Source organism: Aythya fuligula, chromosome 2 (genome assembly GCF_009819795.1).
Source record: "Aythya fuligula isolate bAytFul2 chromosome 2, bAytFul2.pri, whole genome shotgun sequence".
Classification (NCBI taxonomy): domain Eukaryota; kingdom Metazoa; phylum Chordata; class Aves; order Anseriformes; family Anatidae; genus Aythya; species Aythya fuligula.
The window spans coordinates 26,213,962-26,221,538 of NC_045560.1; positions in this window are offsets into that span (position 1 = coordinate 26,213,962).

Here is a 7,577-nt window from a genome sequence, read left to right on the forward strand (position 1 = left end):
AGGAGTTCCCGACATCCTGAATCTCAGTCATCAACAGCAGGACCACGATAAAACAACAATACAAAACACAAATCCACAATACAAAATAATCTAGCTTTAATACATACATAAAACTTCAGTCCAAATGTAATATATGTATGTTTACAGACAGTGCTGTACACGTTTGTATACATATACACAAATAGGTATGCTTTTTCATGGGAAGCAAGATATATTCCTAAAAAGAAATCTACATACTTTGATACTCAGTGGAAAACACTTTAGCTTATCATTGGATATGTTTTTGAAGCTTTATCTTGTTTTTGTCTTCCTAGTCATTAATCTATTATCACTGCCTAGTGTTCTACTTCCTAGTACTTGCTGTTTTATTATTTTATTGCTGTGTTATTGTTCCAACAGATAGATCAGGTTTTACCACAGTGGTAGAATGTTGGCATATGAAATGTGAAATAAAGCAAAATGAAGGCACCTAATGACAGCAAACATAACCTTTCTGATTTTTCTTGTGTTTGCCTGAAGTTGAAAATCTGGGAACGGATGATGGGGTTTGCTTTTGACTGGTTTAACTTTGCTTACCTGCAAGTTGCAGAGGACTCTTGGAAGTGCAAATATCCAACACAGTTGTTTTAATTATGGAGCATGGGTATGACAACCCTTCTTTTGCTTTAGTTTTTTCCTAAAGCTACTAACGAAGGCAAAGCAAGAATCTCACAATCAACATTTTGCAATAAAATCTGTGTCAAGAAGTCTTCTACGCTATGCAGTTATTCTAAGTTATAAGGTCACTGTTTCTGTTCCTATTGAGATACTTTATTTTAATTTACTGGCTGGTGACCCTGTTTAGTATAAGTAACTTGTATTACCTTTGTGAGTAGACTTACTACACTCTCTATTCTGAACAGAAGAATGTTTATTAGAAATAATTCCTGTTGTTTGTATGTATATTTTTTTCATTACCAGAACTTGTTTTCTCATAGTTTTTCAGGTAGTTAAATGCTGTAAGGGATGAACAAAAATCTTGCATGCTCAGTTTAGCTCATAACAAACCGTACAACTGTAGTTGCAGGAAATATAGGAAACGTGTTGCCTTCCTCAATTAGTGAAAGGGCAAGGCTCCGGTAATTCAAAACTTGGAAGCTTTTCAAAACAAAACAAACTTCTACAAGAATGTTATATACTCACAACCCAGCAACTAACAGAGTTTTATTGCTCTGGAAGAACTGTGTCTCCTTCATAATGCTTCTCAATGTATATGGTAAGTAATACCTTGCAGTAGCTTCTGAGCAATATAACTTTTCACTCATGTAAACACAAACAATACATTTGGGACACAATTGCTTGAGTAATGGCCAAGGAAGATAAGTTTTATGTGTGAAGTTAACACTATATGGGGATTCACTGTCAGCCAAGCTGCATGTCAAGAAGACTAGGCTGTGAAAGTTGAACCAGTTCAAATAACTCTACCATCTGTCCCAGCTAAAGTACTGTTTGTTCCCGCTTTCTTTCCTCTCTAAACCACCATTTCCCTCTCCTCATGAAGCCCCTGTGCACGTGACAGCTGTAAGTGCTGGTGTCAGGGAACAGCATTTTGATAGTGAAGAACAGTGTCAGGTTCTGAACTGCAGCATTCATTGGATATGGTCTAATTTCTGCTATTTCAATATTTTGTTGTCCTGAACTGCCCTGGGGCATGTTTTGAAAGGCAATAATAATACTCTCCATCACTCAGTCATAGCCTAGGCAGTGTTGCTGACTGTCCTTAAGGAAATGGAGCTATGTGAATACTGCTTTTTTAGTGCAACAGCGAGGTCCAGACCAGTCAAATGATTGACGCGTGGATTCCTGTCTGTTTTCCCCCTAAATGCCATCCTCTGCACTCAGCTATGTCCCTCCTTGATTTTCCATATGCCATCCGGGTGCCGGAGACGCATCGTGCTGCACTGAGGTCAGAGCAGTGTTCCTGGCAAGCCAGGATACGTGACAAGTGGCTGTGCTGCTGGTGTCTGACAGAAGGTCTCTTGGCTGTTTTTACCTTACCTTTTCCTCTGTGGGGACACAAATTTAAGGCTCTTCTCCCTCACCCAGCTGCCAATGAGTGCTAGAAGCACAACGTGCTGTTCTGGGGTGACATCTCTCCTGACCAGCCAGGATATGTGTGATGACAGCTGGCGGGGTTGCTGCTCTTCAGTGGAATGAGCTTTGGATGAGTTTCTCTTGCCTTTTCCTCAATATGGACGAAAATATGAATCCCTCCTCCCTAAACCCTCTGCCAGTTTGCACAGTTAGTGGGAAGGCAATTACCTGTTTGGATTTGGCTGTGGTGGGGCAGTGGTTAGGAGGGCTGGTTGGCCAAATGGGTCAACAGGCAGCGCTGAAGTTCTTCCCCTCAGGGAACCAGGGGAACCTCCCCACATCTTCTAGGTACGGAGACAGCTTCCAAGTCAGCGTTTGTAAGTACGGGTAAACAGTGACCCAGCATGAGCGGTATGTCAGGGTGGAAACTAACAGTACCACTGGGAAGTTCTGAATGTAAATGGAAGCAGCGGTCTGGTGACTGAGGGGTGTGAGTTGTACCTCAGCACTCAAAGAAACTTCCAGCAGCACTGCGGGCAAAGGGCTCCCCCCCCTGCACTTACGCGATGGGATCGATACTTTAATCCGGCAACACGTTTGTGTTCTAAATATTTATGCGTTCCTGCGGGTGGAAAAAAAAGTCAGAAATAGCCCCGCAAACAAGGGTCATATCTTCCTGTTCTCGTCTTTCTATCGGCTGCCGGGAGCTGCCCAGGGCTCCCGGCCCGACAGAAATAGCAGAAGTAGGTGAAAGTTTGCGGCGCGGCACACAAACAGGCTGACGGGCCAGGCCCTGCCGCCGAGTTCAGTGAGGGAAAGGTCGTGCTGCTCGGGCGCTTGCGCCGCCTCATATCTCCCAAAAGTCAAGAGTACAGTAGCTGGATCGCTTTCCTGCCGCGGCGCTGACTGGCAGCCTGCCCGCAGCTGTAAACAGCCTTCAGCATGCCCGTGGCAGCTGGGCGGCCCCAAGTGGGAGACACCCTGACTTCTGGTCGTCGTTCGCATCTGAAATGTTGTGTTCACCGCTTCAAAAATCAGGGGGAAGGGCAGCGGATTTTCCAAATTAGCATTTGGGAAACGTAGCTAGGGACTTGCATGAGATGAGCCATCGGTGAGCGTAAGCATAGCAAAAAGAGGGAGAAAACAATTCGGGAGAGTAGCTGTACCTCCAGGAAAAAGTCCAGGACACAAATAGCAATAAAACATGACTCACTCCAAGTATTTATGCTGGAAAGCTTGTCACTAGGGTGCGTTGAATACAGGAGGCTGCTGACTAGGTGAGGGAATAGCAACCCTCAGCCAAGAACCCCACTGCAGAGAGAAGGCAGGTGAATTGTCAGGTGGGCTGGGGATGACCTGAAGTATGTAGTTAGACAAAAAATGCCCTTCTCTAGCCTCAGCTGGCTACCTTAGCAGTTCCTGTGGAAGAACATGTGCCATCCTCTATGATGAAGGAAAAAAAGGAGGAAAGGCACCATCAGGACAGCCGCTGGTATGGGATGAGGCTGTCTTTACTCTGAACAGCCCTGCCCTGAAAAATTGCTCCTGGGGAAAGGTGGACAGCATGAGCTAAGTCAGAAAAAATGAATGATAGCAGGGGAATACAAATTTTAAGCCCCAAATATGTTTCAGCAGAATCAGAAAACAGGTTAGTATTTTTCTGAAGGAATATGGGAAGAAAGTTAGTAAAACCAGATGGTTTGGTTTGAAAGTTTTGGATTACACATCTTAAGAGCACCACACCATGAGAATAAGAAGCTCCACCTTCACCTGTACCCCTTACACTAGTCTTGGGCTTTGTACTGGCACACATTCTGCCTTTCCTTTTCAGCATGAGCCATTCTGGATGAAGATGAGATGCTTTTGCTAATTCTTTTGTATCTGCTGCCCTTGATGCTGTTGTCTGCAGCAGGGCACTTGGTGAAGCGGATGCAATGGCTTGAATTTCTACACCAAATGATAACTTTGAACCATTATTCTGGGTTATTTTGTCTGAGGCTGATCTTAGCAAGCATTCTATTTCCACAGTTGTTGCCTCTCTGCGTCCCTTTCATCAGATCTGTAAGAATTTATTTTCTTTTAAAGTCCAACTTAGGAACTCAAATGAGAAAAGTAGTCCAGGAAGCACTGAGACAAGACGAGAGGCATCATCTAGAAGAGGACTTGCTGCGTTGCTGTCAGGCCATCCTTTCACAGGAGATGCGAGTTCATGGGTATTACTGGAATGCTGCTTGCTCCTCGTGTTTCAGGTTACCCAAAGGAAGTTTGTTTCCTGTTTGCAACATCATGAGTGTTATTACTGAAGTGTGAACTTGCAGATATTCAAAGACTGAATTTCTATAATACACACGACAGAAGGTATCCACACAGTAAGCTAATGAAATTTTTCTTATCTGATGAAATGCATAACCTCAGGCTACATCATAATAGCTGCGGTTAAATATGAAAACAAAGTTTGTGTGGTAAGAGTCCTGGTAAAGTAACAGGACAATAAAAAAATGTTGCACAGCACAATTAAGATTGTTTGCCACTGGTTCTGAAATAGTACTGCAATGCTTGTGTGTCATATGACTAACAGGCCTCTAATTATGGGTAAATCATTGACTGCAACATTGCTGGAACATTAAGAAAAGCCTAAACAAGGGAAGCTTTCCATTAGTTGTGGGATTGTTTGAATCTCGTGGTATACTAGACTCTAACAAAATACACAGAGTTTCACTATGCAGTATTAGTATGTTTTATTCTTGCTGTAATTCCTTTAATATCCTTTATTACTCTGCACACATTGGAATTTTCAAATTAAATTTTCAATGTAGTGCTCATCCAATAGTCACGGAAATGAAAAATAAAATAACCAGAGCTATGCTGGTATTTGGTTTCCAGGATTTCAATATATGTAAAGTGACATAAAATGACATACTAGTTTAATTTTTCTTCATTTCACTGGTTTAAATGACACCAGTATGCTAAATGCATTGCGGTGGTTATGTTTCTATGCAAGCATTCACAAACATATGTCATTTAGTTTCTGTATGGGAAAAGACCCCTAGACATTCAAAAACACTGAAAGTAGGTTTTTAATCAGCATGTTCATCTGTTTTAAAAATGTTCAAAATATGCACAGATACAAATCTTGATTCCCTCCTGTTTGGAAACTAATACATTAATACAAATAATAAAACCAATGACACATTTGCAGGCATTGGTTTCATGAAGCCTTTTTGGGGAAAAAAAAAATAGTAACATATAATAGCAGTATGTTACAATATGCTAGTCATACTAGCAGGAGAACACAGTCTGTGAAATGGAGGTGAGAAATGTCTTTCTTTCCTGTGGAACCAATTGAATTATGAAATTAAATGGAAAAAGATGCATTGATAACAATATAGGTTTTCAGTGCACAAAAATAGATTTATCTGAAATGTTCAAGATCTCTACTTACACCTGATAGGAAACATTATAATTTCCCTTCATACAGTCACACTGCTGCTGTTGATGTGTGAATTGTCAAGCCTTCCATTTCACAGCTAGTCATTATTAATACGTACTTAAGTAGGTTTGAATACTTGAGGATTTCTTCATTCCTAGAAAGAAATACAAGCTTACACTCTGGTTCGTTCAGCATTGGAGAGAAGTTATGACATTTTAATAATCAAATCAATTAATAAATCTACTTGAAACTGCTGGATGATAAACTAGCGAAGAGAAAACTTGGTGAACAGCACCAGAGGTTTTGCTGGCTTTCAGCAACTGAAAGGGAGGGCAGTGCTTCCCCTGGGCTCGCTGTTGGAACAGCAGTCTTCCCTCTGATGCTGTTGTGGAAGCCTGAAAACCTGTTCCTTGTTTGCAGCTCCTTAAATGCTGAATCTTAAGGAACAGTGAAAATGAATTTATCAAAAAATGCAGATGTAGCTCCAGCCAGAAAGGAGTAATCATGTCAGTAAGATACATGTACACTGCTATTGCATGGGTGTTGTGACACTGAAGGGAAGAAGTGTTATCTGCATCTAATCCTACCGGTATTTTAGACTGTCCTAGAACAGAGTATGCATGTAAAATGATGTCTATGTGAATCTCTTCTCATACATGGAAACATAGCATCTTTTAATTGTAGGTACTAAATCCAAACATGGAATCCTTGATGGATTCAAGAATCCTAATTGGGATGTGATTTTATTGAAGGTGACCTTCTCTGAGGCCTTGGAAACAATCAGATTTTGTGAAAGTAAACTAATAGAAACACTCTATCATGTTTTCCATTAAACAAACAAACAAACCAAAAACCTTAGTCAAACCTTCATTACATTTTTTTCTCTTCTTCTTCAGTGTATGGAAATGTTATCCACACTTCCCATGAGAACGACTCAGAGAAGTGGTGGGCTGCATTTTGAAAAGCAGTCTGTAATTTGTGTGACTCCACTGTGGCTGCCTACTAAAGGCCATGAGACTCTGCAACTCTGAGAGACTTGGGTCAGATTTGTGAACCCATTTAGCCTTGGAAAATTAGGTGCTAGGTCTGACCAACATCCTGAATTTCACTGTACTTTTGAAAATGTGGGAAAAATTTCTGCCCCCAGTCCCACAGACAGATGGATTACAGCACTTTGACTCCCAGAGTTTTCTCTTTCAAGTAAAAAGGGGGTGTGTTCCATGTTTAACCATTCCTGGAGAAATCTATCTAAAATTGTACTTTTGAAACATCCAGATAATTCTAGCCCTTTATAGTCAGTTCATGTTTCAAATCTTGTGCCAAATGCTTGAAGACCTTGGAGTAGAGAAGACCCAGAGGGAACATATAAAATTATATAGGAAAGGCACCAATTCACTCGCGCTGAGCAGTAATTTGGTTTGGTTTAGTAACCTGTGAAGTGGTTCGCTAAAATGATGAACTTTAAGGCAACTATAAAGAGTGTGATTATTGATATCTGCTGTAGGTGACCTTTATGTGCTGAAAAGATCATGAGGTAGTCAAGACAAAAAAATTACAGCTTCTTTTTCTTCTTCTCTTTAATGGTCTGAAATTGAAAAATTGGATCTATTGAACCCCAGTTAAAAGTTAGGACAGCCAAATAAAACAAGGCTACAACCCGCAACTTGCAGTTTTCCAAGGATGTTATTTATATACCTTAGAGACTAAATGCTCCTGTTCCAGGGAGTCATGGCACCCTCATCCGAACACAAATCACTTCAGGTTATTTCCATCCATCCGCTGCCTCTGCCATTACCTTTCTCCTCCAGTGCAAAGAAACACATTCCAACATTTCAAAGAAATGGATGAGGGCACAGATGCAGATTATCCAAAGCTTTTTCTCCTGCTCTTTTTTAAGCGCCACGATAGGAACCACGTGCCTCGCTATCTTTTCTACTTTTGAATATCTTTATGGGTGCTTTTTGTTTACTGCTTGTATTAACATAATTTAAACACCTGTCAGCATTGCCAAACTTACACTTGCATTGATCAGCTTGCAAGAAGACATGGTAATGCTTCAGCAGGATAGTTCCTG